Source organism: Tachypleus tridentatus, chromosome 8, assembly GCF_004210375.1.
Source record: "Tachypleus tridentatus isolate NWPU-2018 chromosome 8, ASM421037v1, whole genome shotgun sequence".
In the NCBI taxonomy this organism is placed as follows: Eukaryota; Metazoa; Arthropoda; class Merostomata; order Xiphosura; family Limulidae; genus Tachypleus; species Tachypleus tridentatus.
The window spans coordinates 26,170,017-26,188,346 of record NC_134832.1 but is presented as its reverse complement, the minus strand read 5'-3'; positions in this window follow the sequence as shown (position 1 = coordinate 26,188,346).

Genomic DNA, 18,330 nt, shown 5'->3' with positions numbered 1-18,330 from the left:
TTTAAAAACTTCAATAAAAACAACGCAATATGTTTTCGACTACATAAGTTCAGGTCGCCATCAGGTGAAATAATTCTATAAATTTTATACTATAAAAGAGTAGCCTAAGATGTGAAAACCACTTCAAGTTATGATAGTCTTACTAAGTTTACCCAAATTCCACGATACACCCAAGAAACTTCATTTTGAACTTAATGAATTAGATTTTTCGATGACATGTAAAAAATAACGAGTTTGTACCATATAACAATGAGGCTGAGTACGTTATGTTAAAATTATTTTGGAGCCTCACCACGTCGTTATAGTATTTACACATCATAAGGAGTTAATTACAGAAGACGTTAAACATAATTAGTGACGTGCAGTCACTTGTTTTTGCTAATTAAATTTTTATTACTGTAATCTCCTGACTAGAATAAATTTTAACTGACTCGAACAACACATTCATATTCTGTCTTTCGCAGGTGTAAAGTAGGGAGTGCCAGTGGAATTCGAATACAGAATTTTAGGAAAAGAGGTTAACATTCTCCTCTCGCCGATATCGGGCTTAAGCCTTGTAGACCTGAAAAGGTCAGATGCAGTTTGATCGCTTCCTCCCTCCTTCACTATTGTTTTTAAAATGGTAATCTCATTTTTGTATCATCCGGGAGTAAGGTCGACTTTAGGACCTCTCGCACGCCACGGTAGTGGTCTATGAACTTGGCAGTTACTAGTAACGCCCTTTTTAACCCTTAATTATCATATACATTTTCCTCTTACAAAGAAGACCAATCCTTAGGTCTTGTCTCTTTTGTTCTAATGCATCTTAAGGGGAGCAGAGGCATAGAACACAGTAGATTTATTTCTTCTGTTCTAATGAATCTTAAGGGAAGTAGAGCACCATTTGAAATATTATAAAAATTCTGAGAATGGCGTTTGTCTTATGCCGCCTGAAGGTTCACTAGGTAGGAACAGATGACTGGATACAGAAGGACAACTTCAGCACTGTAACAGTGGTTGATTTTAGGAAGTAGAATTTGGAAGACTGAACAGATATGTAATACCTAGTTAGATGCATTTTAAATTAATTTAGATACTAATATTTGATAACTGTTGTTTCTGTAGTCTTCCCTCAGTTTGATGGTGCAGTAAAAACTTTTAGAAAATGCTACAGTCTTTATACAATAATACTTTCTGATTTGATGTAATTTTAAAAGAACTTTATCTGCTTATTATAGTAGAGACTTATTGAAAATATAGCAAATAGCTTCTGTCATGTAAAAATTCAGACGTTTATTTAGTTATCACGGTTTTAATAACTGTATCGCACTTCGTAATAAAACACAGAACCAACACTTTACCTTTCCAAAGTATGTTAGATATTAAGCAGGGAAACAAATATAAACAAACGCAAAATCAAAGAAGCTCTACTTATACAGCAATTAAAACCAAAATTAAACCAATATAAAGGAACACCTTTATATCTATACTAATTGCCCCCCGCTAGTACAGCGGTATGTTTTCGGATTTACAATACTAAAATAAAGGGTTCGATTCCCCTCGGGGGGCTCAACAGATAGCCCGATGTGGCTTTGCTATAAGAAAAAAACACACACACCTATATTAATTAATAACCTAACATCCATCTGCAACGCCCGTACAATCCGGTACCTGGTTATACTCTCATCCCTAAGACGTGTACGTCAACGGTCGCATTCAAACACTCTCTCTTTCTTAACCTGCGGCCCGGCATGGCCAAGCGTGTTAAGGCGTGCGACTCGTAATCTGAAGGTCGCGGGTTCGCATCCCGGTCGCGCCAAACATGCTCGCCCTTTCAGCCGTGGGGGCGTTATAATGTGACGGTCAATCCCACTATTCGTTGGTAAAAGAGTAGCCCAAGAGTTGGCGGTGGGTGGTGATGACTAGCTGCCTTCCCTCTAGTCTTACACTGCTAAATTAGGGACGGCTAGCGCAGATAGCCCTCGAGTAGCTTTGTGCGAAATTCAAAAACAAACTAATTCTTAACCTGAAAATGACCTAGAAAGATCGAAACGTTGTTCTCTCCTTATCAGTAAAAGTGTTAATACCACTACAGCTGTTCTGCGTTACAAACTAACTCAGAATACCATGCAGAAATTTGTCTAGATCTTAATATTAACCCTAATATTACAATCAAGTGTTATCGCAGAAAAGCTTTTTTCCTTACTTCGTAGCTTTTATTCTTCTTTAAATGAGTTGAATAAAGAAATTATGCATGTAAACCTTGAATTCTTCTTTAAATGAGTTGAATAAAGAAATTATTGCATGTAAACCTTGAATATATGGTATTGTTTGTAACAAACAGTAATTTATATAAAGAAATCATATAATAGTGTTTCTAACGCTCCCCTCCTCCCGCTAGTACAGCGGTAAGTCTACGGATTTACAAAGTTAAAAGCAGGGGGTTCGATTTCTTTTAGTGGACTCAGTAGATAGCCCGATGTGACTTTGCTATAAAAAAACACACAATCACACTTGTTTCTAATAAATATAATTTCTACAAAGTACTTATTGTATTTAAACCTTGGATGGGTGATATTGTTTGTAACAAATATTAATTTGTATAAAGTAGTTATTGAATGTAAACATTAAATATATGATATTGTTTGTAAAAATAGTAATTTATATAACAATACTGTCTTCTTAAGAGTGGAATAACACTTAATAAATGCGAAAGAAACATGCATATCTCACTAACCAGTATAAGTCAATAACTGTTAAGTATAAGACATTGTTATATAATTAAACATTTTGGTTTGGTGTTATATTGCTTAGAAGTTAGAGTGTGTTTTTCTTATAACAAAGCCACATCGGGCTATCTACTCATCCCACCGAGAGGAACCGAACCCCTGATTTTAGCGTTGGAAATACGGATACATACCGCTGTACTAGAGGGGGCTAGAAGTTAGAACGTCTATAATATTTCATTCTTAGTTAGTACAATAAACACATTTCCACTTTTAAAGCACAGCTGTAAAGCCTACCATTGATCATGATGAATGAATACAGTATTTTAGACTTCAAACGCAGTGAATCGTAAGAACCTAAACTCAGTTCTCTTATTTTGTTTTGCTTTCTACTCCTTGGTATGCAGTTTTATTAATTTATAAGATGACAGATGCGAATAACCGTATTACCTTAGTCGCTGAAAGAATTCTTAATTCGCAGAGTTCTCCTTTGAGTTTGGCAGAGGCCAAAGGGCCGCCCTCTTGGGTTTCTATTAATTTTACCGCTAGAAGCCGGTGGGCAGAGCACAGATATCCCATTGTGTAGCTTTGTGCTTAATTCCAAACAAACAAACTATTCATTTTAGCTTATCTGATATTATAATTAAATAGTTTTGTTGTAATTCATCGCTCATCTTCCAGTTAATATACTTACTTTATCCTTCGGATAAATGAGTCAATCATTTGATTAGGTTCATAAGCACCAGTTACTTCATTGTATCAGAAAGTCAATTAATTAAGCAGGTAAAACAGCCAAAAGGTGCCTGCAGCTAAATAAGTCGGTTGCTTGATTAGAGTATAGGTATCCTTTACTTTATTATATCAGAGAGTCAGTTTATTCATCAGGTAGAAAAGCTAAATATGTCGGTTGCTTAATTAGGTTATAGGCATGAGTTACTTTATTATCTCAGGAAGTCAATTAATTCAGTAGAGAGTGGAACCAGGAACTTCATTAGGTTATAGAAGTAGACGGTACCTCTAAGCCATAGGAACCAGTTGTTACGTGAGATTGCAAACATCAGTTTCTTGAACAGTAATTAGAAATTATTATAATTTTAACCTTCACATAACTAAAATTAGAATGTGAGATAGTTAATACACGTTCAAGTGTATATTAATTTTTGCAGAATTTCTTGCATGTAATTAGTGTTCTTGCAATCAAAATGTAGTCAATCTTAACTGCACAGGAGATAGAAATTTTGTTTTATCATTCAAATTGACCAACGAAGTACAAAGAGAGCAATTGTAGATGGACAAACAAATTTGTTTAGTTCATTTAACACGGTCTGAAAGACGTGGAGTGATGGTATCTAACCTTTAACAGCTATTCCCCTTACCTGTAAACCAACTGTTTGTTCAACAAATGCCTTTACAAAATTATAGATTAAATTACATAACAATATTATTTATAATTATAGGTGTCATTCTTTGTTCTCTTTCATCTCTGGTCTTAGCTGCTTGATGAGAAAATCTTCTTTAAATTTTCTGTTAGTTTAAGTACTTGGTGGCTTTGTTAAGGATACGTAGAGAGAAGATGGATCCATACTCTGGTGTTATCTGCGCTTCTTTCATGTTATTTATAAAAAGACTCAATATGTTCTCCCAACCTTGTGTGTAGAGTTTTTCCGCTTTCCCGGTGTACGTATGATGGTTACGTTACATGTCAGTTGGTAAGCTATCCATCTTTTGATCGCAAACACGTTTTTGTAAGATAGTTGGCTTCAGTTCATTGCAGGATAGCAAACTCATATTTTTAAAATTGGCTTCTGAGGGTTCGACATGGCCCTTCTATAACTTCAAGTTTTGTACCGTAAAAGTAATTTTTTTTGTGGTACCTGGATAATTGTCTTCTTTGTTATTGGTTTATCCACTGTTGATGGGTTTGTTTTTTTTTATATTGAAGCATGATGCTAATTTTTGCGTTCATAGTCCCTGAAAATGTTCTCGATATAAAAATATGGGTATACGTTGTCTGAAGAAAATTATTTTAATTCTAAAATAACTGCACCTATCTTGGAGTTTTTGAAATTATGGGAGTTGAAGTTAAAAAAAAACAAAGAAACAGGTTTTCCAATTGGTTTGTGAAATCAGATAATATGTATATTATTTTTCTTGTCAATCATCAAGAAGTCATGTTGTCTTTGGAAAGATACAGGGGTGAAATGGATGTTGGGACTATGGAATTCGAAAAGTCTAAAATATTTATTAAAGAAGGAAAGCCACGTTTCCATAATCCAAACACGTTATCGATGTATCTAAGTCAGAGATTAGGGCTGGTGTTGGTATCTTGACGCCAGTTGTCAGGTGCCATTGCTTCAAAACCGTCTATAAATACTGCAACATAAATAACAGTTACTCTATTACCCATTGTAATACCACTTAGTTGAAGATGTATTTTGTTGCGAAAAGTAAAACATGCATGAGGAGCGGCATACATAATGCTTCTGATAATCCATACGTCTCCAAATTGTTTATGTAATTCTATATGAATTCACACACTGCATTGATGCCATCTTCTATCTGTATAGATTGGTAGAGAACCACAACGTCCAATTGTTGTGTTTGTCAATATGTGAGTTACATCCTTGATTTGCAATAGCAAGTCTTGTGTATTAGTCACGTGTGCTAGAATGTAATTTAATAACGACACTTAAACTGTGTGCGTAAGCAAATACAGCTTTTCAGTAGCACTGCCATATGCTGAGACTATAGGTCTAAGTATATACCCGATTTATGTAGTATTGGTAAACCGTATAACTCTAAAATGCCTTTATTAGAGAATTTAAGTTCTTCTAGAAACTTCTTAGGGAGGTTAGTTATTATCGTAAGTTCATAAATAACATCTTTTGTTTTCGTTTACAGTTTGTAGTACAGTCACTGTTAAGTATCTAAAATTTATTTTTATTTTCTAGGTGGTTTAAATATTTTTGTTCTTAACTTTTTTCTACTCATAGTTACCACACCTCTTTGTCAGATAGTTTGATGTTGATGTTGCTATCATTTTCAAGGGCTAAATGTTCTTAGTTTGATGGTTTTTATTTTTTGTAAAACGTTCCTGAACGTTTTTCCCACGCATCCTCTATCTTCATTAGAGTTAAAAGATTGTCCCTTGTTCGTATCAAAATATTGTTTACTGAGACGTTTGGAAGCTGTAAGGTTTGTTTCATCTGTATATGAACAGTTTTTAAGAATGAAATCAACCAGTATCCGAAATTATGTCACCAACTCCGATATTGAATGTGGTGGAAGTTGAGTTCATGATGTTCTATTAGATACGACGGTTATTTGTAGGAAAAGTTGTTCCCTGAGTGTAACAAAACGTTTGTTCAAGGGAAGACACTGTGTTCAAAAACACTTTGCTAACTTGTTCATTAAGTTATTGGATTAGATAGCTTCATTAGCACACAAGATTTAATGGCTGCTTTACATGTTTCAATTAGTTCGTTAGGTTAGAGGAGTTAAACGCCGTGTCACATTAGAAAACTTCATTTGATTAATAAAGTGATTAATTTCTTAATTAAGCTATAATTGTCATCTTCTCCTAGCGATGTCCTAATTATTAGGATAAAGACGTTAACTGCTCGATTTATCTTTAAGACTTAACTTTTTCAATACGTTTGTTTTGTTAGGTTAGAGAAATTACCTGTTTTACTAAATCAGAGGGAAACTCTTGTTGCTATGATAAAAAAGTTGGACGAGTGTTTTCCTCCATTTAGGACTGAATTACTTAACGAAGAAAATATCAGCGCTGAATATATATATATATATATGTAGAAAAATCATGAATAAACCCAAAAGTTTCCAAATTAATATATTCATGTTTGTAAGAAACAACTTTCTCATATCACATAAAGAGATCAGTAGATACTTGACTGCAATAATGCATGTTAGAAGAACTTATAAAAGAAGCTAAGTATAATAAAGTCAGATGTGCATCAATTATAACGTAGGTATAGTAAAGTCAGATATACATCAGTTATAACGTAGGTATAGTAAAGTCAGATGTACATCAGTTATTTTGATGGTTTAGTAAGGTATAGATTACTAAAACTAACAAAGGTTTTGGAAAGAAAGAAAATAGATACATTTTTGTTTTTTCTAATGAAAAACCCATCTTGTTAACTGTCAAAATGTGCATCTAGTATGAAGTTAGATCCGAGCGAGACTCAATAGTTATTATGCTGAACTATTAATCCCTTGGTTCACCATTCGCGTCCCATTACCGAACAAAGAAAAAACGTGCTTTGGAATTTGGGACAGTGAATGCGTTTATTACAATTAATCGAATGTTTGTTCTTTATTTAACTTTACGTGGTGAAGCTCATATATATTCCGTGTTTTAAAATCAAATATTGATTAGAAAGAAACGGGAACGGGATAAAATGCTTAGTTGGATTGTTTATTTCAGAATTTCACGCAAAATTACGCATGAACTAACTGCGCATAATCACCCCTAATTGTGAGCTGATAAACTGGAGATGTGGTAACTGGTCAACAGAACTCACTGCCAACTCTGGGGTACTCTTGTCTAGCACAAATATTTGAAGCTGCAGTCTGACCACGCGAGATCAAAGATAAAATGTATAAAGATTTGTTTAGTTTTGAAATTTTGCACAAAGCTACTCGAGGGCTATCTGAGCTAGCCGTCCCTAATTTAGCAGTGTAAGACTAGAAGGAAGGCAGCTAGTCATCACCACCCACCGCCAACTCTTGGGCTACTCTTTTACTAACAAATAGTGGGATTGACCGTAACATTATAACGCCCCCACGGCTGAAAGGGCGAGCATGTTTGGCGCGACGGGGATGCGAACCCACGACCCTCAGATTACGAGTCGCACGCCTTAACATGTTTGGCCATGCCGGGCCAAAATGTGTAAAGATAAAATTAAAAGGTTTTTCGCCTTATTAGAGAAGCATTAACAGTCGGGCGCTATATAAAATACGTTACAACAGCGTTTCTCTCAACTGACCAGAGAGAGGTCAACCAGACAGTAGCCCCTTACCACCATGATCCAATCTAAGTAATTGACTGTCTCTCTTATAACGCACTCATAGCTTAAAAAGTGTGGGAAATATTTTGAATTCGTTTTGCCAGCTCCGAAATCCAGAGCTCTACTAGAAACCCCTACATAATAAAAAGAGATACAATAATGCCACAACATTTTACTATATTAACCAAGGATGAGGTATATATTAACGTGGTGAGATGTCGTGAATTTTTCCCATGTAATTTAATCACTCTTTCTTGCTGTTGTTTTAAATATGATGGCCAAGTATTGTCAGTAGAGATCTGACCATGTTGTTATTTTTAATATACATTTTCATTACCACAAGTTTAACTCAGGACTTCTTACAGTGATTGGGCAATAAAATGCGGTGGTACATTTTAAAATATACGAAAACAAGCGAAATATGTTCATTATGTTAAAAAATTATGATTACATAAGCAATAAAATATGGTGCTGACTTTGAAAAGATTTAACGACATATGTTAAATATGATAACAAAATATCATTACATAACATTTACCAAACTCTAAAAGTTACTAAGTAGGGTTCGTGAAATGTAACTTTTTTCTATCTCGGAGTTAAATCGAAAAAATCACAAAACAAAACGCGTTTCTCTCTACCTTTTGAAAAGGTTTCTTCTCAAGACGAAAACATATTTAAAATGGCTTGCTCATCATTACGTCTGGATTATCAAGTTGCATGGACCGTATTTACGATTTAGTTTCTATTCTGTTTTTCGACATATATATTATTAATTTGTTCGTCTAAGTGATCGGTTAAGTACTACAACCCTGACGGAACAACGACCGGAAACTCAATTACTCTGTATCTATCACACACACAATCTCTACAAATTGTAAGTAACTTCATTCGGTTATCTGATGAAGGTGGTTATTTGTGAATGACATGTTAGGGCATTATACTCTGTGACATGTAACTACTTTCGAAAGTGATGTATTATGTGGTTTATACAACCATTGTTATTATATTCTTTTATTGCTAAAGGCTTCATAAGATTATTTTAACTTTTAATTAAGGTATAAAACTCCTCTTTTCTCTTCCTTCGTAGTTTTATGAGCAACAGTGAAATAATAAAAAAAAGACACATTTGACTAAAAGAAAATGCGTCGAAGCCTAGCGGTTTTAAGCCATAAATGTTTTTGTAAACCTAATACGTCCAGTACCGAAAATGTTGCAATTCATTTCTTTTACACATTGCCAGTCTTTTATTTCTTTGCTATCAAACCCAAAGCTACACAATGAGTTATTTGTGTTGCGCCCATCACGGTATCGAAACCTGTTTTTTTTGCGTTACAATTCTTCACATTTACTGCTGAGTGACAAGGGATCACATTGCTGTCTAAACAGTTTAGCATTAACAAAGTTATTGTGCTATATAAAACACGACTAGTAATAATTGTAGATATAACATATTGTAATCTTCCAACGAACTTGGGGCTAGTCTACTGGTTTGTGTGTTTTTGGATATTCGCACAAAGCTACTCGAGGATCATCCATAATGTTTAAGCAATAGACTAGAGTGAAGGCATCTAGCCAACCCACCCACTGTCAACTCTTGAATAACTCTTTGACCAAAGAACATTGGAATTTACCATCATATTATATCGCTTTGCGGTTGAAAAGGACGAGCATGATCAGCTACGGTTTCGTTCATGCGACCAGCGAATTGAGAATCGATTGCCCAAGCCATCAGACCATGTCACGTTCAATATATAATATAATATAATATAATATAATATAATATAATATAATATAATATAATATAATATAATATAATATAATATAATATAATATAATATAATATAATATTTTCTTCTCTCGATATTACAAAAAAAAATTGGTAGTAGTAATTTGCAAAGGAAAATCATTGTTATTTCAATGGTACAAAAATATTAGACTGAGATTTACGAATTAGGTTTAACCTAAAATACTGATGGCCTATATAAACATTATAATTAGAAAAGTAGAAAAATGTAGGCTTAACACGATCAATAATAAATTTTCGTAACAAACCAGCCTCGTTATACAAATGTATAACATTAAGTGGATATAGAAAAGTGTTGGTGTAGGTGTGAAGCCATTTTGTAAAGTCAAGAGCAAATTAATTGGAAGAAAAAATTACATTTCACGCTATTACAAATAACATGTGAATGGCGTAACGTTACATGTTGATCTATCTGCATAAACTTATACTGACTACTGTATCATTTTACTCTGTTGCTAAGCGTGTGGTTCGCATGAAGTTATGACTTAAAATCGAGAAAAATAAGCTACGAAATTAAGTTATATTTCACAGTTTTTCCGAACAGGAAAATGCTCACAGTTATACACAGAGGGTGTGTGTTTTCTTATAGCGAAATCACATCAGGGTATCTGCTGAGCCCACTGCTGGTAATTGAACCGCTGATTTTAGCGTTGTAAATCCGGAGACTTACTGCAGTACCAGCGGAGAGTAAAGAGGGTGTAAGCTAATAAATACTTTAAATACTGATGTTGTTTTTTATGATTAAATTATCTACTAACTCTTTCAATTTATTTATATGAATTACAAATTCGCTTTTAAACTTCCACTCGATATATATTAAATTTTAGAAGTGAAACGATATTTGGAACTCTATTTATTATGAATAGCTATTAGCCTGAAATATGCTTATACGTCACGTTTGACTGTTTCCTACCAAATTCAAAATTATTAATAGCTTAGTGCTACTAGTATTTAGAGAAATCCTACTTAGCGATAACCTATCCAGGATGTTGTTGTGTTTTTTAACAAATCCTACACACCAGCAACCTTTCTAAATTGTTGTTGTGTTTTTGGACAAATCCTACATATTAATAGCCTTCCCAAATTTTCGTTGTGTTTTTAGACAAATCTTATATATCAACAGTCTTCCCAGGTCGTTTTTGTGTTTTTGAACAAATCCCAAAAAACTAGTAGCCGTCCCATGTTGCTGTTGTGTTTCTAGACAAATTCTATATATTAATAAACTTCCTTGGTTCTTCTTCTGTTTTACTACCTTCAGTGAAGTATAGTACATTGGTGGAACTAAATAAAAAATGTATAACTTTAAAACTCATTGTTATAAATGCATTATTTTATCTGTAAAGAAAAGAGAGCGAGAGAAAGAGGAATTATGCATAAGCATTAAAATTACGTTGTTCCAAAACTATTTAATAAGCCAATACAAATAAGAGGTAAAGTTATTTAAATAAATACGTATGATAATATTAGTTACTTAAAATAGAAAATGCAGGAACTCAATTATATATTCAAAAATACTAATTTTTATATGGTCTAATAAAAATGAAAATATTAACGTATTATTCTGATATCCTATACGGCAGTTTTTTTGGGATATCCATTTAAAATGTCTAATTTTTGCGTAGTTTGACTATTTAATTATGTGAAATACTAAAAATAAAATATAATAACGTTGGCTTTCGAAGATTTTAAATTATTAAAAAAAACAATACTGAAATGTTATCACTTTGGTGCAAACATTGTTCATGAAGCATAATATACGAGCTCCATTAGAGAAATATTCTGGAAACACATAGGTAAAATTATTCTTTCTTGGTTTTAAGTCATACGACACACTCACACTCACATTTTGTGTGGTTTCTGAAGTAACTAAGCATACGGAGTTAGTCGTGAGCTATCTTGTGTTTGGTGAGCCTTGTTTTCTTCCACGTCTCTACACCTCACTGTGTGAAAAACAGGTTCACTCAAATACTACATAAAGCCTGACAACTGCAGCTGGTTATCCCTGCGATGTTTAGAACTGGACTCATGCGCTGGGTGTCTGTCTGGGGTTCGCTTCAAGGCACCCATAACTGGGTGTTGCTTTTCACCACCTCCACCGAGCTTCTCTAATTAGATCTGTTTCTGTCCCTACACACGTTTTACACTAAAGATGTTATTTGGTGACGAAGCAGGATTTCACAAAGACTGGAATATGTCCACGTTATGTAGAAGGGAGAATAGAAGGGATAGGAAGGAACTGTCAAACTAGGGTTCTGTTGTTGTGAGTCTTCCTTTTTCTGAGTGTTTCTCACGCCCGAGTAATGATGTCAAGCCGAAATGCACGTGCAATATACGTATGCTACTGTTAAGCTAGAAATAAACTAAAATAGAGAAAAAACCAAATTGAAAAGTGTATGTTCTACAAATATTAGATAGAATTAATCTCTGGAACTAGATGAAGCATCATGTCTTCCATTAATCCGATTATAAACTAGACCTACATAAAAGTTGAAATTTTAACAAGGAGCAAATTAAATGTAAATATATATATATTATAATTTGAATGTGAAATTACAGTAAATGCAGCCATTGTATTTTAAGACGTCAAGAAACAAAACATCAATGACTAGATCAAGAACGTTTAATTAAATTTAATCTCGTTGTTGCAGCAAATTTCAATGAACCAAAAGGTTAGTTCAGTATGGTTAGGTCCATATGCATTTAACGCCAGATAAAACATTTCTCTCAATTACCAAACTTAGCTTTATCCACACTCATAGCTAAGATTGATCTGCTTTGTTAATCACTTTATTAGATTTTTTGTTAAAAAGTAATTTGAAATAACGTGCCATTTAACAAATTATTTTTTTAAATTACATTATTCATGTGCTTGAATTACCAAAATTGTATTCAAAATTAAGTGATAGGGACATAATATCCGCTTCCAAAGGTGGTTGATTTACTATGGATAATAATTAATTCAACATTAAAAACAGCTGATATGAATCTGCAAATAATTCAACTGGATCTAAATATATATATGTTCCAGTTCCAATAATAGTTACCGAGGATCGTTCATCTGTTGCTTATAGCAATTAAATTAATGTCCAGGACATTAGTTTATCCGGACCTAAGAACAGTTTATATAAGTCTTAAATATATATAAAACCAATTGACCACTTGTCAAGAATTGTTAATGAGCTCTGTTGTGAGGACACTTAATCCAGATCCGAGAACAGAAAATATGGTGCGTAGAAGTGTTAAATTGTATCTAACGACAATGAATTAATATGAAAAATGATTCATTCAGCTCTATTCTGAGGAATTTTTATTCAAATATGGGAACAGCCTTTTTTAGGTCTGAAGAAATGTGCATTAGTGGATATGTGACCAAGAGATGAAAGTTATTGATTTCAAACTGAGAAAGTTTGACTTAAATGTCAGTACAGCTAAACTTTCACTTTACGGACATTGAGTCGTCGGTAACTGACTTTACTTTTCTTGCTCTAACTTGTAAGTTGTTCTTAAACTTCCATTATCATCATATCTTATATAAAATTTCCTCTCTTATATTGTACGATATTGTACAATTTTTACAGTTCACATTCTTAATATATTTCTTTATTATTGTTGTTATTTAACTCCCGTTTAATTCTGTTGATAAAACTCAACAATAGTCAAAAGAAGAGAACATTTTAGTTTACCAAGTAGCTCATAAACAGAAAATATTTTCTTAAATTTTCTCTGAATCGTCGAAAGACTGTAATAAATAAAAGGATTTACAATACAATAACTAGTAACGTAGCTACACAACTTAATTTTAAAAAGTCTTCCCCTCTAGTGCAACAACGTCTCCGAACAGTTATAACACTAAACAATTTTACACAACATTCACTGTATTATATAATGGCTGACATTTAGTAAGCGAATCATTTAAAGATTAAATTATGGATTTTCTTCCTCGGTAGTGCAACAACGTCTCCGACCAGTTATAACACTAAACAATTTGCATCAATAGTCCATTGTGTAACTTTGTGCTTCTTTAAAAAATAAATGAAATGCATTAACTTTATTATATAATGACTGACATTTAGTAAGCGAATCATTTAAAGATGAAATTATGGATTTTCTTCAAATGTGTCAAAAATTAACTTATTCAAATTCTTCTTCTTACATGTACGTTTAAATTTCGTTCACACCAACTGACCACTCATGTAATTATCATGCTTTGAATAAAATTATTTAGTGTTTAGTCACTACGATTCTCAGTAGCAGTTGTCTTTAAACCTATATCTCTTCAATTATTTTTGTAAGTGTTAGCGATGCTAATTATACAGTTCATATAACAACAACAGGATCTGTCTCGCCAGACTTGACTGATATTATGGTTCTCATCAAGTTAACGACAATCATTTTCTAGATATGCCATCACTGTTCAAACATGTTTATATAAAATAGGTACATGGTAGTTTTACATCAAAACAAAAATATTCTTTTTAAATGTTAACGCTTGATTATATTTTTTACGATTGAAAGATAAATGTGTTTTCGTTAGACAAACAAGAAACTGTCAAAGCACTTCACTCACTGTGTGATTTACTAAGTAACATTGCGAAATGATTGTACTCAAACAAGACAGTATTTAATGCCATGTCGCCATCTGCTGGTACGTTTCTGAAATATCCCATATACCAGAATTCCAGCATAAATTTGCTTTAAAAACAGCCTTAGACCTATCGAATCCCTAGGTTGTTAAGACTTCGTACTGAAGATGTACACGAAATTTGATAGGTTGTTGTGTGGCCGTGCAGTTAGACGGAACATTTTTCCCATCGTAGATTTTGTTTAGCTTTAATGTATTTGAAGAAATCTTTACTGTTAATTTTTACATTTTCAGGCAACCGATTTTCACACGTCTTTTTAATGTCCTAATTTATTCAGTAATATTCTAAATCTCCCGCAATGCCAGTCAATTTAAATTTCTTATGTTGTGATACTTTTCTATAATTCTTTCTCTTATACCGTTTGTGAGCTAACCTGTTTCTTTTTACTTGCAGCCACTCTTTTTGTCCTATAAGATACATGTTTATTTCGAACATTTAAACATTTATTTTTGAAAAAGTTTCTACATTTGATCAGTGTCTTCAAATAACCCACCTGTCCAACTCACAATAAGTAGTTCTTATTGTGTCTGGCTCCCCAGTGGCACAGCTGTATGTCTGCGGACTTACAACGCTAGAAACCGCAATTCGATACCTGTGGGGGCAGAGCACATATAGCCTATTATGTAGCTTAGTGTATAATCATAAACAAACAATTTTATTGTGTCTCTCCAAAATTTGCTTTTTGAAATTTTTAATCAAAATGCTATCATTCCTGATTTCTATATGTAGCAAAATATCGAACCTGAGACAACTAAATCACTTGCGCTCAGATGTTCCCCGATTCTCACCTTCTTAATTTTTTCTAACTTAGAAGTTAGCAAAAAATCTAAATAGCATTGTTTCTAGTAGCTTTTCTTGACAATTGGCGAATAAAACCATCTTAAAGTATTCTAATCATTTGCATTTCAATTTAAAAAGAAAAACTTTTGAATTTTATTGTCTAAATAGTACAAATCACTTAATTGTTTTAAATTCAGCTCACGAAAATGTATTAAAACGATCTTAGTTGAATATCGTATTTAACCTTCTAATTGTATGATTAGAGAGTTACTACATACAACTTAAAATTATTTTCTTATAATACTGATATTTACAGTTTTTTGTTTATTTTTGTTAGGCCTTATTTTTGAATATTACTTTGATTAACTTGACTTAACCACAAACCCAAATTTATTTGTTTGTTTTTACTCATTTTCCGAATATTCTTACTCTTGCTCAGTAGAATTGGCACGATGTGAATTATTTTGTGTCTGACTTCCCTCTCACACGAAACATGCTCGTCCTTTTAGCCGTGGGGGCGTTATACTGGTAATTATTCATTGATAAGTGAGTAGCTCAAGAGCTGGCGGTGGGTTGTGATGACTAGCTGCCTTCTCTCTAGTCTTACACTGCTAAATTAGGGACAACTAACATGGATATTCCTCGTTGCAGTTTTGTGCAAAATTCAAACAAACAAACAAACTGGCTGACTGATTGTCACTCTTATAACACAATTACAGCTTAAAGTGAAGGGAATATTTTATTGAATTGCACGAATTCGAATCCCGCTCAACATCTCGAAATTCAGAGCTCTACCACAGATCCAGCATATGTAAGTTTTCCTTTAAAATAAATGTCTAATATATCGGAACAAATTTAGCGGAAAGTTTGAGTGTGCGCTGAAAATTAATTTAATGAAATTTTAAACTCATAAATGAAACGTATGGAATTATACCCGTTTAATGCTCTTACGCAAAGACATTCAGTAAAGAAAAAAACACATCAAGTTGGTTTAATACTCGAGAACAACTAAATTAGATCATTTTAGATCAAACATGGAGACATCTTTATTTCTTAATTTCCACTGTAAAACATAAATTTTCCAAACCTTGAATGAAATTAGTATAAATTTTGAAGACTGAAAGCTTTTGAACAAAGATTTTTTCAAAGAAAAAAGTAAAGTTATTTGGAACATTTTAAAGGCATGTATTTACATATTTACTTTTTATGGAAAACATAGTCAAGCATCAGTTTTTAAAAATTACATTTTCTGTTTCAAACACTGTTTAAAACTATTTATTTAATTACATTTAATGTATCACATGTGGACTGAAACTGCATGTATTTTACATCACCCTTTCTTTTAATGATAGAAATATTCGAACAATTTGACCTGACTTTCTAATTATCCAAATGTGCATCTTGTATTTGATGTTTATTAGGAACAAGCAAAAGCTCACCAAATAAAATTAAATGGGATGATAATGAAGAAAGCCTTCCGATGATTGAACGCTGAAATATGAAGTTCAGCTACTACGCACGGTCGACGGAGCGCAAATAGCCCTTTGTGCAGCCATATATTTAAAACAGCAAATAACTAACATAAAATTGGGATATTCAAAGCATGCTACTACTACCAATTGACGACGACTTTTGAGGATCAAGAGCTTTCCTAATCTTCTTGAGAATTCTTATTACGAAATACAGTAAGATGAGATTTTTAAAAAAATAAATTTCAAATCTTGAACCTTAGATTCTTTAGTAGTAACACATGTATAGGTTATGTGTTTGCAATATTTTATTGCCTTTCGCAGTGATTCATAAGATATATGCCGTTAGTTGCGCTGTTTCATTATATGATCAAAATGTTGATAGTAACAATCATTTCTATACGTAAAACTTTGGCGTTCATTGTCACTCCTCTGTCTTCAATACTAAAATATAAATATTTTAAATATTCTATCCATTAACTGTAAACAACTCACCAAAATCATCTGACCGTGTAATGAAGTAACTGTTTGTTTTTGAATTTCTCGTAAAGCTACACGAGGGCTATCTGCGTTAGCCGTTCCTAATTTAGCAGTGTAAGATTAGAGGGAAGGCAGATAGTCATCACCACCCACTGCTAATTCTTGGACTACTCTTTTACCATTGAATAGTAGGAGTAACTGTTATATTATAATGCTCCCAAGGCTGAAAGGACGAGCATGTTTGGTGTGACGGAGATTCGAACCCGCGATCCTCAGATTAGGAGTCGAGTGCTTTAACCACTTGGCTATGGCGGGCCTGAATAGAAAATAAAACAACAGGAAAGTATGAGTTTATAACATAAGGAGAGTTTAACTACTGGTGTATGACACTAAAAATAAAAGTGTGGTGAAATATTTCTTCCCGTTATAATTGTATACACACATATATATAATGTAGTACAGCACGAAGTTGTTCAACATTTAGGGCTGTACCAAGTCGGAATGCTGATATGCTCTTTTAGACACCACACGATAGACTTTTCTCTCTCTTTCTCTGAAATGCAAATATATATATTGAAATATTATGGGAGGGCAAAAGATGTATTGTCCCTTAAAAATTATTAGAGGTAGTCTACCCCATTCTTACTCAAAGATATGTGTATATACGAACGCCAGAATTTAATCTGCATCGTTGAATACCTTTTTTGCTGTTTATACAGAAAGAACAAATCGTAAATATTCAAATTATTCCTCCTTTTTTTACGCGAAATTTGACACTTTATTTAAATCCTTGCTCTAAGACTGAATGCTACACTTTAGGCCATGCTTGTGTGTAATTATGTAAATGAATAGAAAAACGACATTTGATAGGCCTGGATAATGTAACAGCTGCTACAGCACTCATGCTCGGACCTGCTAAACTGTATTCAGGTTTTCTTTGGTCTAGTACGCCAAGAAATGAATGTAAACGTTCGTTATAGTTAAAAAACAATAAGGAGAGAAAATAAAAGAAATCAAAACTTTACAAGATAAGTAATATTTTAAAATACTCTATTTAATTTTTTCCACGTTTTGAAAGATTCGTGAGCAACGGGACTTTATTAAAATAGATTTTCTCCGTTTCCATGGACAACCTTTGTTTTGTACCTTCTTAAGTAATTCTTAGAAATTAGTATATTCTTAATTGGTTCATAAAAATACACAACCTAAACTACACAGCACTTTAAAAAGTTTTGAATATTGTCGTTTGCTTTTGACATTTAGTTTTGTAGAATGTAAGCACAAGATACACTAAAACCTGTTAGTTTCTGTATCCCACCAAATCATACTATTTTTATCATAGCTGTATAGTTTTAAACTTAGGATAATTTCTTTTTTTAGTTGATGCTAAAATAAAGTTAATTTTAAATAATCTTTCTC